Source organism: Phascolarctos cinereus, unplaced genomic scaffold (assembly GCF_003287225.1).
Source record: "Phascolarctos cinereus isolate Bilbo 61053 unplaced genomic scaffold, phaCin_HiC Scaffold_726;HRSCAF=1367, whole genome shotgun sequence".
NCBI lineage: Eukaryota > Metazoa > Chordata > Mammalia > Diprotodontia > Phascolarctidae > Phascolarctos > Phascolarctos cinereus.
Genome location: NW_027556098.1, coordinates 61,000,957 through 61,020,694, shown reverse-complemented (window position 1 = coordinate 61,020,694; position 19,738 = coordinate 61,000,957).

Genomic DNA, 19,738 nt, shown 5'->3' with positions numbered 1-19,738 from the left:
ACGATCTTTTCTCTGGCTGTTATAAGCTGGCTAAAGTGTAGCCCTGAATATAAGTCTATGTAGTGAAGGCAACTTGTTTCCCTCCTCTCTTTTGCATTCTAGTTGACATAATAAAATAAACTAGCAAGTGGCAGATAATAAAAAATAGAGAAATTAATATGCTGATATAGCTTCAAGACTGTCTAAACCTTGTAATCCCATTACAAAGAAATTCCCTGATTAAATTAAAAGTGCTTCTGGCCATTGGCTGCTCGAACATTGGCCATGGTCCCAAAGGCCTTTATAAGGCAAAACCTGCTAACCCATGGAGCTAGTCAGGCAGTTTGAGGATTTGGGGCACAGGGAGATGCATTCAGCAGGGAGCAGAGCTATGGCCTCTCTGTGGAGACACAGATAGAAGATGGAATCACCTTCAAGGCAGTAAGAAGGCAGCTCCAAAGGGACAGTTAACTATGGATTCAAGAGAAAACTAACCCTGATAACAAGAAAATCAAAGTGTGGAGGAGAAAACCCAGGGAGCCAATCAGAACAAACTGTCCAGCAGAGACGCTGTGCCCAGGGGGAAGCAGCCTGTAGTTTTAGAGTTGTGAGTTGCCCTAGCCACGTGTTACAAGGCAAGCTGAGAAGCATTTAAGTATTTACTACTTGTACCAAGTACTATGTATGCTAAGTGCTGAAGATGCAAATAGACAGCTGAAGATAGTAAAAAGAAAGACAGTGCTTGATCTCAAGGAGTGGGAGGAGGAGGGAAGGGACTAAGCATTTCTTAAATGCCTATTATGTGCCATTCACTGTGCTAAGTGCTTTACAAGTATTTTCTCCTTTGAACCTCACAACAACCTTGCTATTATCTCTATTTTACTGATCAGGTAACTGAAGTAAATAGAGGTTAGGTGACTTGCCCAGGATCATACAGCTAGTAAGTGTTTGAGGTAGATTTGAAGTCAGATCTCTTGACTTTTGTGTTTATATTTTAAGGTTTCTACATACCTCTGGTCTTTTTCATCAGAAATGCTTGGAAGTTCTCTAATTTCATTAAAGATCTGCTTCCTCTCACTTTTGCTGGATAAGTTATTTTTGAAAGCCCACATCCTTTGGGTTCAACAATATTGTATTCTAAGACCTCCATTTTTTAATGTGATGGCTGTTAAATCTTGTGTGATCCTGACTGTGTCTCCTCAGTTCTTAAATTATTTTTTCCTGGCTTCTTGTTGTAGTTTTTCTTTGATGTAATAAATTTTCCTATAATGTTCCTGGGAGTTTTCATTTTGAGATGTCCTTTAGGAGGTAACTGATAGATTCTTTCTTTTTTCACTTTGGCCTCTGGCTGTAAGAGATGTGGGTAGTCTTTTAATTTCTTGAAAAATTATATCTATGCTCTTTTTTTTGGTCATAGAGTTTAGATTCAAATGATTCTTACATTTTTTTTTCTCCTCAAGCTATTTTCTAGGTCTGTTATTTTACAGGCATTTTCTTCTGTTTTTTTTTTCATTCTTTGTTTTAATATTTCTTGTTATCTCATGTAGTAATTAGCTGTAGGTGCTCCACTCTAATTTTCAGGGAGTCTTTTTCTTGTGCATAGTTTTGTACCTCTTGTTCCAAACTGTTTATTTTCTTCCCAATTCTTTCTTCCATAACTTTCATTTCTTTCTCCATTTTCTCTCTAATATTCTCATTTGATTTTTAAGAATCATTTAAGCTGTGTAGGACAGTGACCCTAACCCAAATTAAACTCAGAGACTTCTCAAGGTGGAAAGCAAAGGTTACCTTTATTACAATCTTGTGAGATGGCTGTCTGCTCCTTCATACACAGCCAAGGCCAAACAGCTCAGGTTGGGGGTGGGGCAGGGCTTATTCTTTCTGTTAAGTGCTTAAAAACAGGGTCTGAGTGGGGGAGGGTTTTGAAAATAATAAAAAAAATTATTGACCTTTTGAGGAGGCTTCACCTCTGAGAGTTCATCTCTCACATAACTCTTCTTAAAACAAACAAACAAATAAAGAACTCTTGTCTCATCTCTTCCAGGAATTCTAGTTGATATTGTGCCCAAGCAGTGGGTTTTTTTTTTTTTGTGGTTTTGCTTATTGATATTTTGGGGTCAATTTCTTGTTCTGGATTTGTGCTGAATGGTTTTTTTTACCATAATTGCTCATTATGGTGGGATTCTTTGTTTGATCATTTTTTCAGCCTACTTTCTGACTTTGGACTTTATGTTGGGGCCATACTCTGTGTACTTCTTGAGTGAAAATCTTGGCTAAGATTGTGTCTTCTTGGGTTCTTCTATTGCTTTCTTGGGATATTGGGTGTTATGTTATTCCAGGGCTTCAGGGACAATTCATGTCAAAGTCTGATCACTGCTCTTGGTTGTTCAGCTGTAGGCTTCAGAGTGGGATGGAGGCTGGAACTGAGATCCTGCTTTGCTTCTGCAGTCAGAGATAAGCAGCTTTTGTTTCTGGACTTGTTGGCTTCTTGACTTGTTTGATTCTGGACTTGTTTCTCACTCAGTACCCAGCCCAGAGCCCATAACTACTCCTCACCCTGCAATCTGTCAACCTGGAACAAAGAAGACTACCAAAGTAGTAATGACAAAGGATCTTTTAATTGAGGCAAGGGGACTGCAATCTGGGGTCACCACAGAGCACCAAAGTACTGGAGTGCCCAAGAGAGGAAGAGTGGGAAGGGGTTAAAATACATTTCAACAGGGAGGGAGTCTCAGGGGAAGCACAGCCTCAAGAAGCTGTTGCATAAGCTGTTTTGCATGACAATGAAAAGTTCATAGAGAAGGCTAAGGAAGCTCAGGAGTGGTAACGTCTGATCAGAGTGAAGGCTTTTCTTTTTCTTTTCTTGTTACTGGCTTCAATAGCCCTTTTTAAACTAATTTTGATCACTCTCAGGCAATTTATAGCTTTAGGATCAGGCAAGGTCAGCTCATAGTCAGTTTCATTCAACAAACTCCACCTTAGGCACATGTCCCCTCATTAGTCTGGTTTGTAGCTGTAGTCTGGAACTGGGTAGTGAATGACAGAGCTACCAATTGGCACCTGTTTCTACATCCTGCACAAGATTGAAGTCTTCCTGTTTGAGACTGGGATCTCTTTTTGTCCTAGTCCATAGTCTTGTTCTTCCAATTCCTGTATTGAAAGGTTTGGCACCATAATTTTGGCTAGACCCTATTTATAATGTCGAAAAGTATCTCTGTCTGTCTTCCTGTGCTGCCTGGACTAGAAAAAATGACTCACTGATTTTGTTGTTGGATTTTCCTGTCAGGAATAAATCTGGTGCATTTTCTTTATTTTTGTAGAACTATACTTCTTCCTACTACCCTATCATCGTGGTTCTGCCTTAATAATTTTTTTTTCAAAAGTGAGACACCTACTGACATCATATTGGCAAAATCATGGACCACTTCAGAAAAACAAGAAGAAAGAATAAAAGGGGAATGAAGTAATCTCAAAGAAATTCTCCTGTTTTTTGTAAGGCAAGCCCAAATTAAAGAAGCCTACATAATTACTGGGGCAGAGAGAGTGCTGGGCCTGAAGTCAGGAAGTCTTTCTGAGTTCAAATCTGGCCTAAGACACTAGTGATGAAAACCTGGGCAAGTCACTTAATTCTGTTTGCCTTAGTTTCCTCATCTGTAAAATGAGCTGGAGAAGGAAATGGAAAACCACTCCAGTATCTCCACCAAGAAAACCTCAAATGGGGTCCTGAAGAATTGGACATGACTGAAAAAAATGATTGAACAACATTATCACTTAATATTAAATGAATATATTTTGTTTAAAGCAATTCCATCATATCTGGATTCATAAAAGAAATAATAATTGTGTTCCTTTTTAATAGAACAAAATACAAATAAAATAACATCTAATACTTTCCACTGTACAATGCTGGCTCCCAAACTTTAGTGTTAGAATTTGACTTCATCTAATATTATTGTTGCTACCCCTGATTTTCATGATTTTGCATAATACGATAAATTTAAATTCAACTCTTCATTTTGAATTTATTCATGTCTTTAGATCTTTGAATTTATTTATATCTTTCTGAGTTAAGTGTGTTTCCTACAAGTTGCATTTTTACTCTATTCTATAGCTGCTTTTTAATTTGTTCTATTTTTCTTTTACATTTTATTGGGGAAGAAGTCCATTTACATTTAGCATTGTTGGTTTAGAAAAGTAAAAAAAAAAAAACCTCGAGTAGCACAAAGAAAAACCCCTGCGATCAGCCTCACCTGCCTGGCTCTCTCAGAATCTTGGTTGATGAGTCTTATTATCTTCCTTGCAGAAGATTCTCAACTCTAAGCTCTTTAGAACAAAGGGCAGGTTGACCCCAGCTAGCTAGTGCCATTAGCTACATTATTTTTAGTGGACTCCTCTTCCAGACAAAGACTTGGTTCCTTCTATCAGAGACTTCACCAGACTTATTGTAAGCATTCAACATACCTTCCAAATTTACATTTCTCAATGCTAAACTATAAAATTAGTAATTCTTATTTGGCTAATAATTCAGAGATGATTCTGGGACACTGAGAGTTCCAGTTTTCAAATCCTAACTGTTTTCCATTCTGCCATGTAGCTAAGTGGGTGGGAAAACAGGTACAGACAAAACTGAGGTGACTGAAATGATGGTGGTGTTCTCATCAGAAACAGGAAAATTGTAGAACTTTATGCAATATAACTAGTATAACCCACCAGGTGGTGCTGGTGAGCAGATCAGCCCAAATTGTGAAACTCTTCATAGCCTAAAGGGCTTAAATGAGGATGCTTAAGGGAAAACTCAAACACTTTCACATTTGTAGAGATTAGCTTTCCCAGCAATTTGGTCTCCCTCCCTCCATAGAGGCATGGGTTGCTTTTCAAGCCCACCACAGATTATGCTACTTCTAAGGAAAGGGGAAAATATGAATGGCTGTTACTTACTTATCTACGTCTGGGACTACTAGTTCATATTTACCAAGACTATGTGGTCCAGAGGATTACTCTTTTTTTTTTTCCTCCTCACTAGTAGATAGATTCTCATATCTTTCAAATGTGTAGGTTTTACTGGACACTTCAACTTGTATTAACAAACCCTCCATAATTTAGATCTCTCTTTCTGGTCTTTGCTTTCTGATCTTGATGGAACCCAAGTAAGTAAAACAGGCACAGCTTAGATAGTGATGATGGAATCCTAATAAAGCTGCCCCAGACCCAATATTCTAACTTCCTTATGGGCCCCACTGAACAGCAGGCATGTCCTGATTTCACCACACAATCTGGCTTTAACCACACCACAGGCTTACAGACTCAATACAGCCACTGCCCCTAGCTAGCCACTGCCCCCAGATCCAATTCACATATTTGAACAGGTGTGTCCTTGTACTCAACCACAATCACATTATCCATTTAGCACAAGACAGGACCACAATGCCTAACTATCCATCTTGACCAGGTAGGACCACAATATCTAGCCAATCAGAAAGCAGAATGACCAGAATGTTTGACTACCAAAACACAGAAGGGATCCCTCCCCTATTACCTAATGCCTTAACAAACCCCTCTTGCCTTTTTAATATTCATAATTTCTGTTGTGTACTCAGCATTATTACACTATAAATTTGCCTATATTGTCTTACTAAGTTGCTGGTTCCTTTTGGAACCTAGTCCAATTCTGAGAGGCATCAATCCTGAATAAATGCCTATAATTGGATTAGAGGTGGTCTGACTCTGAATTCTTTGAGATGACCCCCATAACACACCATGAAACAGCAATAGTTACCTTCTAATATGGTTTCATATGCATACCAAGAAAACTCAAAGTAGCATTTAAAGAGATAACAGTTCTAAAGAAGACTTTGGGGAAAGGAGAAATTGCATGACTTACTTCCTGCTCTCCAGTGGCATATTAGTAGGGGAAGGGGTAAAAGTAACAAGTATATGAAGTTGATATATTAAATTGTCAAGCACTGAGGATACAAAAAGAGGCAAAAGGTAGCCCCTCAAAGAGCTTACAGTCTAATGATGGAGAAAACATGCAAGCAAATACATAAAAAGCAAGCTATACAGAGAATAAATAGAAGAAAAAACTAACTAGGGGAAAGGATTGGCATTAAAAGGAGTGGGGGAAAGTTTCCCATGGAAAGTGAGAGATTAGATGGGATTTAAAGGAAGTCAGAGAGTCCAGAGAGTCAGAGTGGAGGAAGGAGAGTGTTCCAGGCTAGGAGAATAGCCAGAAAAAATGCCTGGAGATGAAAGATAGGGTGTCTTGTTTTTGGAACAGCCAGGAGGCCAATGTCATTGGATCAAAGAATACATGGTGGGGAGTGAGGTATAACAAGACTGAAAGGGTAGGAGGGGCCTAGGTAATGAAGGGTTTTTTTTAAGCCATGAAGAAGATAAGACTAGTAGAAGAATAACTAAGATCAAAGCAACTGAAAATCAGAAAATGATTGAAATGACTATTAAATTCAAAAGCTTTTTTAAAAAAAAGACCCACAAAATTGATAAGTAATTAGCAAATTTAATTTTTAAAAAATAGTAAACATAACAACATCATAAATGAGAAAGGAATTGATGAGTCTTAGGGTTGCCAGAAACCCCAAAATGTCAGGGTATAAGGCAGAGTCCACCTGGAATGAACTGACTCACTCAAACCATCTTCCAGGAGAGTGGCAAAGTTTATTGGAATGCCAATAAGGTGAACAAAATTCTTAGGGAACCTGCAAACCAAAGAGGATGAGACTGAAGCTTATATACAAAAGGGCCAGTGAAAGTATCTGGGTGGAATTAAGAAGTGGTAAGTAGTCTGGGGTGTGCCAGATGCAATAATGAAAGGGATGTTAAGTAAACTAATTAGGTGATCTAGATGGGATTAAGGAATGGTGGGTATATGCAAGAATCCTGGGGTGGGCCAGGTGCCTTGGGCAGAGGTGCCAGGGAGCTGGGCTGCTGGAATGTATGGGAAAGTTCAGGGACTGGATTGCTTCCAGAGTCATGGTTTTTTTTTTTCCGTTTAGGGGTCCAGGTCCCATCACCCCATCATTATGATCCCAAGGATAAGAGAAATCAAGAAAATAACAAGAAATTACTATATACAGATCTATGCCAAAAAATTTGAAATGGATCACCATATAAAAAACATAAAACACCAAAACTAATGAAGCAATCTTATAAGAAATGGGACTACCCATTAAAGGACTGCCCTAGAAAAAAATATCAGGCCCAGAAAGATTCACAAGCAAATTCTACAAAATGCATAAAGAAAAAATAACTTGCATCTGTTTTAAAACAGAGAAACATTATTGTTAACTAACTCCTTCTACAATATAGTATGGTGGTGATTCCTAAACAGAAAAAAAAAGGCAAAGGTAGAAAATAAAACTAAAAAAAATGATTTTTTTTTATCAAAATACACTTCTCACTAAGATAAATAAATAAAATCCAAGCAAACCCACCTACACAAAGTTAGAATCAACTTTGGTAGATTTCAGTGTAATACATAGTCCATATCCAGCATGTTGGCCCTTTCCCCCCATTGCTGCTCATCTTCTGGGGAAAATAAAACTAGAAAATAAAAATGGTATTGGTAGACCAAATTCATTAATTAACATATATACAAATTAGCAAATTACTCACAAAGACAATACAACAGTAAATTAAAAAAACTCCAAAGGATCAAAGTAGGGTTAATAAATGGGATGGAAGTGTAATTTTATATCAGAAAAAATTCAATGTGACAAATCTTATACAAAAGAAGAAAAATAAAGACTATATAATCATATCATTAGATGCAGAAAAATCTTTTAGAAAATATGGCATAGTCTAATCTAGAGAATATTTTTAAAATTAAATATTTTGAGGAACTTCTAAGTAAATAATTTGTAATTTTAGCTAATTTCTAATTTATGAATATTAAACTTGAACAATTTATCCATAGAAACAGCCAACTTCTACTGTAACTCCCAACTAATGAAGCCCTTCCTGACAGCTGACTATGGGGTTACAGCTGCAGGATGGCCTGCCCACCACCATGGCCAGTGCTGACTCCGTCAGAATGCCCATTTTCTCCCTTTCCTTGTTCCCTTCCTCTCCACCTTGTCCCTCCTCTGTCTCTGTCTCTCTCTCTCCATTTATATATGTATATATGTATGTATGTATGTATGTATGTATGTATAGGTATATATAATAAACACACACACACACAAACACAGACTATACATATTCTTCCATGTCCCCCTTCATTCAACAACAACAACAACAACAACAAAGAACAGCAGAACCCTCTTAACAGATGGACATAGTCTAGCAAAGAAAATTTCCACATTGGCAATATCAAAAAATATGTCTCAAACTACATTTTAGGGCAGGTAGGTGGCATAGTGGAGTGCCTGGCCTGGAATTAGGAAGAATACTTTTCCTGAGTTAAAAATCCTGCCCCAGACACTTACTAGCTGTGTGACCCTGGGCAAGTCATTTAACCCTGTTTACCTCAGTTTTCTCCTATATAAAATGATCTGGAGAAGAAAATGGCAAACCACTTTAGTATCTTTGAGAAGAAAACCCCAAATGGGGTCATAAAAAGTTGGACATGACATTTTTAAGTCTATCACATCCCTGGAAGAGGTGGGTGGTGTACTGTATTCTCACTCCTCTGGTTTATTATTTCATTAATCAGAGTTCTACTCTTTCAAAATTATTTTTCTTTAAAATGTCTTCTAATAAGAACACAGGTAGAGCAGTGGATAGAACCACTGAGCTTGGAGTCAGGAAGATTTGAGTTCAAATCCAGGCTCAGACCCTTCCTAGGTGTGTAACCCTGGGCAAGTCAACCATATTTGTCTCAGTTCCTCATCTGTAAAATGAGCTGGAGAAAGAAATGGCAAACCATTCCAGTATCCTTGACAGGAAAATTCCAAAATGGGATCACAAAGAGTTGGACACAACTGAAATTACTGAACAACAACTTTGTGGTACAGGCAAAGGGTATGCACAGTTTTATAGCCCTTTGAGCATAGTTCCAAATTGTTCTCCAGAATGGTTGGATCAGTTTACAACTCCACCAACAGTGTATTAGTGTCCCTATTTTTCCACACCCCCTCCAATATTTATCATTTTCCTTTTCTTTCATATTAGCCAGTCTGATGGGTATGAGTTGATATCTCAAAGGTGTTTTAGCTTGCATTTCCCTAATGAATAGTGATTTAGAGCATTTTTCTATGACGATACATAACTTTGTTTTCTTCTGAAAACTGCCTGTTCATAATCTTTAGTTATTTGTCTATTTTATTAGTCTTAAAACACCACTATTTCATCAATTCAATGTGGTGGGGTTTTTCCCTTTCAATTTCATTAATCTCTTTTTTAATTTTTAGAATTTCTACTTTGTTACTTAGATAGTGGTTTTGATTTGTTGCTCTGGCTTTTTGGTTGTGTGCCCAATTGAATGATGGACTTTTTTATTCTCTCCTTTATTGATTAAAGCATTTAAAGATATACATTTTCCTTTAAGAATTGCTTTACCTGTATCCTATAAATTTTGGAATACTTTCTCATTATTGTCTCTTTTTTTGTGGATGAAATTTTCAGTTCTTTCTATAATTGTTTTTTGATCCACCAGTTCTTTAGAAATATTTTCCCCCCTCATTTATCTAAAGTTTGTTCAGGTCCTTAAGTTCTTTCTTGTTATCTTTTGTTTAGATTTGTCAAAGACATTATTGTCTGAACATTATTATTAAGACTATTATTGTTTTACTATGTATTTCTCCTCTCCAATTTGATCAGCTTTTTCTTTATGTATTTAGATGCTATCTTAGTTTGTGTGTGTGTATGTACATATATATGTCACATTTATATTGATTCATCATCTATGGTCTCTTTGAATATAATGTAATTTCCCTCCTTATCTCTTTTTATCATGCCTATATATATATTGTTGCCTTATCTGAAATCATGAGTGCTACTACTGCTTTTTTGAGTTGAACTGAAATATAATAGATTTTGCTCCAGCCCCTTACTTTATGTGAATTCTTCTGTTTCTTGTAAACAACATATTATTGGATTCTATTTTTAATCCATTTCTTACCATCTTTTTTCTGTTTTATAGATGAATCAGTCCCATTCACAATCATTGTTATAATTTTTAATTATATCTTTCCCTCTATCTTGTCCTCATATATATTTTTTCTTTCTTCGCTCCCATCTCCCTCTTTACAAGAGGCAGATGATAAAAGAGAAAGCGTTTGTCTGACAGTTGTGATATATAAATGAAGCAACCTGTTTCCTTTGTTGCAGATCTTCTCTTCCTTTTGCTTCATCCTGATTCCACATTTTATTCTTTCTTCCTTTTCTTTCAATTCTCCCTTCATATTTCTTTCTCTAGTATTGGAGATTGTTTTGCTTATGACTTCTCTCTTACCTGTCCTACTCTTCCCCCCTCTTAAATCCCTGTCTTTCACTCCCCTCCTACTTCCTTTTTGAGTTTAATGTATTTCAATTTTTTTTTTTAGCAAGGCACCAGGATACAAGACGACTTTACAGATTTATCTGAATTTCTCTGAGCCATCGTTAGGAAACTAAAGAAACTAATAAAAAAAAAAGATTTTTTTTACAATAAGGAAAAATAGATCAAATATTTGGCCATTAACTTATCAATCAATCAACAAAGATTTATTAAGGCCCTACTATGTGCTAGGCACTGGGGATACAAAAACAAAAAAGAAACAGACCCTGCCCTTAAGGAGTCTAGCTTAGGAAAATAACCTTGTCCACATATTTGAAGTCATACAAGAGACCTTTACAAAGGCAAAGACACCATCAACTGATTTACACAGAGATTAAAAAAGAACTTATGAAATGGAGAGTGATCTTTTAATCACTGTTAGGTTGAGCAAATACGGTAAAAATGCCAATACTTCTCCAACTAACTGACATGGTCAATATAATACAATAAGAATTCTAATAAGCTATCTAATAGAATTAAAGCCTTAACAAAATTAATAAAAAATAAACAGATGAGAATGTCAAGAACTATGAAAAAGAAAAGTTTGAAGGAGGATAAGAACTATAAGACATCAAAATATACTCTAAAGCATAGCTTGGCAAACTTTTTTTTTATAAAAAAACAGATAATAAATATTTTAGGCTCTGCAGGCCAAGAGGAAAAATTGAGGATATTATGTAGGAATATATATAAGAAAAGAAAAGAAAACAACTTTTTAATTGATAAAATTCAAAATATAATAATAATTAAGAACGATTTTTTTTTTGCAATACAGATATCCTGACAAGATGAAGGGAATTCTTTTTTGGGGAATAATATTTCACTTAACTGGGCTTCAAAGCTAATGTTCCCTATCATCAAAATTGATTGCAAATGTCCATCTGTTAATGCTGTTCTATAATGAGTTTTTACAAGTTTAGTCTTTGAAAATATCTTTTCACACATATAGATACTGCCAAATACTGATATCAATTCATTAAAATATGATTTAAATTAAGCATATTCATCACTTGGAAGACATTTATAAACTCTATTAGATTTTTCTCTTGATATTTGCCTTTTAAACATGTAATTACATTGCAGATTAATCACTTCCAATTGAAGGTTAGGTGGCAGCTTCTCAATTGTACGCTTGGATGGATTTTGAAATATGAAAATTTCTTTTATACTTGCATTGAAGTAAAAAAAAATAAACCATAGTTGGAACTGTAGTTTGAGCTCAGAAACTACCTCTACTGCAAATTTGTATGGGAATGGAGATCTTGTTTCTTGTTTTAACTTGTACAGCACTACAAGTATATAAAGCAACTTGACATTACTTGTGATTCAGATAATAGTTGTCAATGAATTTACTTTCCTGCAGTATAAGTTTCAGATATAAGCACTCATTTGCTTTGTAATTTTAGATTGAATTCATGAATAAACATGTCTGCAACCAAAGTTAATTTCCAAAGTCCTTTCAGTGTTCAGTGAGTTGGGGGTAGTTCTTCTCATTCAGAAAAATTTCATGCTTGGCTCTGAACTTTTTAGCTCATAATAATTATAATAAACTTGGTACAACTTTAAAAATCTTCTTTTCTTATTTTGACATGATGATTATGCACTGGTCATTTTTTAAAAGTTGTTTTTATTGTTGCAGTACAGAAATATGTGTGGCACTCAAAACCCTATCCAGCTATAGCTAACTGCATCATTGTGATCCATAGTGTACCAAATAGCAGTGTGAAGTAATGAGAGCTTCACATACAGTCTCTGTTGCAACTATTCTACTTTGCTCTTATAGTACGAAAGCACCCAGAGGCAATACATAATCAAAGGAGAATGGCTTTATTTATGGCCACTAAAACATACCCATTTTCATGTGTCACAAAATATTATTATTCTTTTGAATTTTTTCAACCATTTAGAAATGTTAAAAAAACTATTCTTAGCTCCAGGGACATACAAAAAATAGAAGACAAAACAGATTTGGCCTGCCAACTGTACTTGCTGAACTCTACTCTAAAGCAATAATTACAAAAACTGTAAGGAATTGAGAAAACAATAAAGACATAGCTAAATAGAAAAAGAACACAGGAAGCAGAAATAGAACCCAATGATCACAAAAATTTAGTGTTTGATAGACTCAACTTCAAGAACCACTAAGGTATGGAATCACTATGCAACAAAAACTATGGGGAAAACTAAATGGTTTTATGGCAAAAAAAAAATGGATTTAGACTCAGCTCACACTGTACACGGTAGTGAATTTTAACTGGATCAACAATCTAAATATTCTTTGGTCTTTTTAAAAATCATTTTTTTTAAACTGGAGGGAAAGGATCTATTTGTTTTAGCTACATTTTAGAGGAAAAATCTAAGTTAATGAAAAGAAATATTTGAAATAAATACATCATATCAACAAAACACCTGATATCCAGAATCCATAAGAATGTAACCTGATTGTCTGTGAGATATGAAGAAATATTTGATGAGAACTGAAGTTCCAGGAGGCAGAGTGAAACTTCTTAGATTGCAATAATAAAAATGAGTATCAGAATGTTTGGGTAGGATACTTAGCCAAGGTGACTGGGAACAAGATTTAGAGGGCAAGAGAGAATACAACAGGAAGGAACAGCTTGATTGGAGTAGGGGAGAGGAAAAGAAAGAGACAAAGAGAAAGACAGGGACAGAAGATGAGACAAAGAGAGAGACAGAGATAGAGAAACAGAGAGAGGGAAGGAGGGAAGGAGAGAGGGAGACAGAGAGAGAGAGAGAGAGAGAGAGAGAGTTGGGGGGAAAAGCTCCAGCAGGTATTTTGTGATATGAGTTTAGAGAATAGACACTGTCTAGTTCTCTTCCCCTGACAAAGTATGTCTAGAACAGACTGGAGCTGAAATCTTTTGAAAGGGTAATGAAGTGTCTAATTTCCCCCTCTGATTGCAAGTGGCAAGCATTTACTCCAAATTTTTTCTATGTAAGTTGTTCATAATTCCTGTTATTCATAATACCTAATGTGACTTGCTCTTCATATGAAATTATGACAGGCTATGACTCCTATGTGATTTGTGTGTGTTCTCAATTTCAAATAGAGGGGCTATAAGAGAAAGAGCCAGTGAATGTCTTGCGGGAGAGAGTTAAAGACGCAAACACACAGAGGCACAGAGACAGAAACACAGAAACAGACAAAGGGACAGAAAGAAACACAGAGAGACAGAGACACAGAAGAGACAGAGACAGAAAGACAGGCAGAGAGAAGCAGAGTCACAGAGAGAGAGACAGAGACAAAGAAACAGAGATAGAGACAAAGAGAGAGATAGAGAAAGTCAGAGACTGAGAGAAATAGAAAGAGAGGTCCTATGGGAATAAGGAAAGAAATCTCTTCATAGCCTGACAGGGGGTTGAGTCACACTAAAGAGATACTTATAGATTTTGATTTTTTAAATTAATAACACAAGCTCCTCAATAGAAAAAGATTAGCTTCTGGACTCAACTTAGGTTCTGCATAAGTAATGAGTGAACAGATTTATGTTATCTGTAACGAGGTTTAGTAAAAGCAGAATAAAACTCTTTTCAGAAACAATTGTTGTTTAGCTGTTTTAGTCAAACCCTTCAAGACCCCATTTGGGGGTTTTCTTGGCAAAGATACTGGAGTGGCTTGCTATTTCCTTTTACAGATGAGAAAACTGAGGCAAATGGCTAAATGACTTGTCCAGGGTCACACAGCTAGTAAGTGTTTGAGGCTAAATTTGAACTCAGCTCTTCCTGACTCCGGGCCCATGTCCTCTATCCACTGTGCCACCTAGCTGTGGCCTAGAAAATTAGCCTTAGGCAAGTTCATCCCCCTTATCATCCATTTAATTTTGAAAGTGGCCTATTCCAGGTAAAAGGGTCAGAGAAGAAAATAAGTATTTCCTTTCATTTTACCTTTCTACTTTAAATCTCCAATACCGCTCTCACTCTCCCCACCCCCACAGCAACACTACTTGTTTATAAGGAACAGATGCATATATGTATAAGACAAAGCTACATACTCCCCACAGAAAGAATGGTCAAAAGATATGGGCAATTTACAAAGGAGAAAATAAGATCTGTTAATAACCATTAGAAAGGCAAAAAAAAATTATAAAAATCCAGTGTTGGTGGGGCTTTAGGAAAGTAGGCACTCTAATACATTGTCGATGGAACTGCAGACCAGAGCAACTATTTTGGAAATCAGTATGGCAATATGTGGTAAGCATTGTAAAACTGAATTGTTGTATCATATTTGTGACATTCATCTCCCTCATCTTTGTATAGCCTTTGTGCAGGCTACCCTGTATTCCTAGAGCACTTTGCCTTCTCAGTTCTGCCTTGTAGAACCCCTTCACTCCCCTTATTATTGATTTGGGGTGTGTGTGTGTGTGTGTTATTTAGTCACTTGTGAACATGTTGCTTCTTCCTACTAGAATACAAAGTTATCTGAGAGCAGGGACTCACTTTCTGTGTTTGTATCTTCAGGGATACAGTACAGCACCTATCACATAATAGGTGCTAATAAATGCTTGCTGATTAAACAATGACCATACCTTTGAATCCAGCAATTCAATAGCTAGGGCTTTATCTTAAAATTATATAAAAAGAAAAAGAACTTACCTTCACAAAAACATCCACAGCTGCCAGGGGCATAGCCACATAGCCAAGTTTTAGAGCTGGGATATGATCCCAGATCTTCTGACTACATCACGTCTTCTGCATAACAGTACATCTCTGCAGATGGAGGCTTCTGTTTAATATATTAAGGAGAGGGGCTTGAATCAAAATATCACAGTTTTGTTGTTTTGTTTTGTTTTATTTTTGCGAGGCAATGGGGTTAAATGACTTGCCCAGGGTCACACAGCTAATAAGTGTTATGTGTCTAAGGCCGGATTTGAACTCAGGTCCTCCTGAATCCAAAAATATCACAGTTTTAGAACTGCAAGAAACCTGAGAGGTCATCTAGTCCACTCTCTGCCTCCTCCTGCCCATTTTGCAGATGAGCAAATTGAGATACAAAATTTGAAGTGTACAAGGTAGTATGTCTAAAGCTGGAAGGGGAGGGAAATATCCTCTTAGTGACTTTTTTGAAAATCCAAAATTGAGGCTCTCCTTAGGAAGTAAGTAAATGATGAGGAACTGAGCAGTTAATAAAACTCAGTCTTATTAAAGAAACCCACAAAAACCAAGAACAAAGTCTAATTGGAAAAATTAATCTCGATGCTATCTGCAATAGCAAAGGCTTAGACAAAGAGAAGTATGAAGGGTTGCTTTGAGTTTCAAGTAAAGAAAGTGATATATTGTTCTCGTTTTTGCTTTAGGTTGAACCAATTATTCAAGCACAACTGCAAGGATTATTCTCCATGTAAAAGGCTTTTAAAGACCACAAAATGGAAAGCCTTATAAAGATGGGATTAAAATAACCTCTTTCATAATTTTTTTAATATACACATTTTAATGCAGAGAAGGCAAGCAAAATCACGTCAGCTCCCATTCATCAGTTAAATAGCAAGTCATCCCTAGGGTCTTATGCTGGCTCCTTTACCAAAGGCTGAGGTCCAAGTCAGGTGTAAACAATTAGCAAATTCATGAATTGTGGTTCTCTTAATGGGGTTTTTCTGTTCTCAAGAGTACACTGTTGTTAGTTTAATTAAGTTCACAAGTCTTGATCCAAGGTGTCTGCACATTGGCTAAGCTTGGCTTTTCTTTAGGAAATATATTCCTAGGAATGAAATTTGTGAAATGCAAAAAAATCCCAAACAAACAAGCAAACAAACAAAAAAACTCCACTTTCATTTACTAATGGTTACTGATAGTTATAACCAAAAGAGAACCTTACTTACACCAACTAATTTGGGAATAAAAGCATAAATTTTGTAATCAAAAGTAGAAATAGAAATAAGTTAATGTATTTGTTGTTTTCCCTCCTGTTAATATCATCATAGAACTGGAGGGAGATCTTAGACATCATTTAGCTCAAACTTCCCATTTTATAAATGAGGAAATGAAACATGGCCAATACTTGGCTCATTTGCTTTGGTAGATTTTTATATTTTTTGTCGTTGGGGCAAGATTTTAAATATATGGACCTCCCACATAAGGAAATGTCACAGGGGCATTTTTACTGGCTGTCCCTCATGCCTGGAACTCTCCCTCCTCATGTCTGCCCCCTGGCTTCCCTGGCTTCCTTCAAGTCTCAGCTAAAATTCCACCTTCTGCAAGAAGCCCTTCCTAATCCCCTTTAATTCTAGTTCCTTCCCCTATTGATTATTTCTAATTTGTCTTGTGAGTGTATGTATGTATGTGTATATATGTGTGTGTATGTGTATGTATATGTGTATATATATGTATCATAGTTGTTTTCTTATTGTCTCATCATTAGACTATGAGCTTCCTGAAAAGAAAGTCTTTTACTTTTCTTTGATTCTCTATAGCTTAGCACAGTCCCTTGTAGATAGTAGATGTTTAATAAATAAAATGCTTTGTTGACCGACTGAATGACATATTAAAAATGGGTTTAGTGGATTAGCAATCTTGGCAAAGTATTTAAACAGTTAGCATTATTATTCAGTCTGTATTAAAGTGACTGACATCATATAGCACATTAAAAACTAGAGTCTTCTCAAAAGAATAGGGTTGAGGGTATAAGGTGAGCCCTAAACAGGTTGATTTAGCTTTGTGTTTCAATGAGCTGTCACCAAGTGAAGAATGGTGACTGCTTTGAGGTATGTAAAGGGGTGATAATTGCAGTGCCCTGGATAGACAGCTAAAGTCAGCTTCTGACACATACTAGCTATGTGACCCTGGGCAAATCATTTAGCTTCTATTTATCTTAATTTCTTCCATTATACAATGGGGATAAATAATAGCATCTACCCCCCAGGATTGTTGTGAGGATAAAATGAGATATTTTAAAGCACTAAGCACAGTGCTTGGCACATAGTATGAATTTAATACATGCTTTTCCTCCTTCTCTTCCCTCTTGTCCCACCCTAACAGGGAAAAAAAAAAGGGGACTTCTAGTTAAGGTTGCAACATGAAAGTTCCTAGAGGAGTTCTAATCTCCCACAAAAATCCAAGCAAAGGTCTAAAGAGGCCCAGAGATCAAGTGATCAAGAAGACAAAAGAGACACAAGGCATCCAACCCATCCAGGACAGCACAAGAAGATGACCAGAAGCATGCTAGGAGGTGAGGAGGGACTGTGCCTAGAGGAGGCAGCAGACTGCTGAGTTCCTCTAATAGAGTCCAAAGCCAGGGGGTATTCACAAAGGGGACATCCTGGGGAAAGCAGAAGCCAGTCCAGTCTCATGAAAACAGGGACTAAAACTTGCAAGTTCTCTAAACTGAGACCCACTGTGGGGAGAAGGAGCTGAAGTTAGCCTGACCCCAGTAAATGGGGTCTAAAGCATGCCAGCATTGTGAGTAACCAAGGGAGCATGAAATCAGCAGGAGCTCCATCAACCTGGGAAGTCACAGCAGCAGTTAGGGATGGAGACAGCCCCTGTTGATCACTGCTTGGGGAGAAAAAGCCTGTGGGGACATTCCTTGGAGCACTTGGAGACACCGCAGGAGACGGGCCAGGTCTATTTCTTAGTATGCATGTGAGAGGCCTGAAACCAGCACTGTCTTCAACATCTGACTGGGGCCATAGCAGGGGTCAAAACCAAATCTACATTGGGAATTGTGCCAGGCGAACGATAGAGAGATTAAACTGAAGCTAATACAATGGAACCCTGGGAGAGGGAAGCTCACTGGCCCTACTTGGTCTGGATTTTCCTTTCTTAATTCAAAGACACTCCATTTATGGATTAGAAGCCTTAGCATACTGTGATCACATAGTTTATTGAATACAACAAAAAATGAAAAGAGATAGGTCAAATGCTCCTATTTGGAACCTCCAGCCACCTTCTTTTCGCTTATAGTCAGAGATTCCCAACCAGACATTCTCCTATCTAATGGGAAAGAATTAGGGAAATACTAAAAAGCTTTTCATTCATTTGTTCATTATTTCCTATCAGGTGACTTCCTGCTCATTCAGAGCTCATGCTCCCCAAGTCTTTTGGTGATTAGGAAAGGGGAATTACCCTCTTGGTTTTGTGCCAAGATCAGCCAAAACTGTTGTTCTCCTCCCAAATCATCAACTTCACCCCCAGCCAAAAAAACCCAATAATCCAAAAAAAGGTAAGAGGAGAATATGTCAGCCCAGGCTACACAGGTTAGCATTTTCTATAATTCCTTACTAAAGTTTATGTGCAGGGTTCTTCACCTGGGGTCCATGAACTTTAAAAATAACACATACATGTATATATACATATATAATTTATAATTATGACAATATAATGGTAAATAATATATAATCATATGTAGTTGTATGTTTATATATAAATTACAATTACATAATTATAAATTGCAAATGTATATAATTGATAAATGTATTTCAATAGACTTTATTTCCTTTGTAATCCTCTGTAATTTATTTTATGCATTTAAAAGCACTATTCTGAAGAAATCCACAGCCTTAGAGCTAAAGTTATTTTTTGGTCCATGATACAAAACTGCTGCTGTAGTGAAACATTGGATTTGGAGTCAGAGCATCTGGGTTCAAATGTTGTTTCAGTTACTATTGACATCACTTTCTAGGACTGATGTGCTTTTGCAGAAAAATAAGACAGGCCAATCAATGTTGAAAGTAAAAGGCTTTTTTTTTTATTTGAAGTGTTTGAGGTAAGGTTACATGGCTTAAGTAGAGAGATTAAAGAGATCATGGAGAGTGAAGAAAGAGCAACAATGCCAGGGTATTATTAGGGTAGCATGTGCACTCCTAACTGGGGCAACCATTGATCCCTCTATAACCAGGTTGTTTATCAATTCCCAACACTGCATCTGGGGCAGGGAAGATGATACAACCAGAGCTAGCACAAAAGGAATGATGGTCTTCAGGTTATGGCAGAAAGAGGTAGTCCATGATGAGCGTGAGAGTCTGCTTCTAGAACTTGGTTGCACTTGGACTCCTGTGTTTATTTTCATTCCATGCATCAGGACTGCTCCAGAATTAGGGGAGTAGGCAGCTGAGGTATTTTTACAGGGAGGGAAGGAGGCCATTTAGAGATGATCTGATTGGTTTCCTACCCCTTAGGCCATCGGCAGGTGGGAGCAGGGAGAAGGGCTTGTCAATGAGGAAACTCACTACAAGATCTCTATGTAAAAGGTTCCAGAAAAGGGACAGAAAAGTAGTGGGACATACCAGATGGGAGGAGAGGTGTGTATCT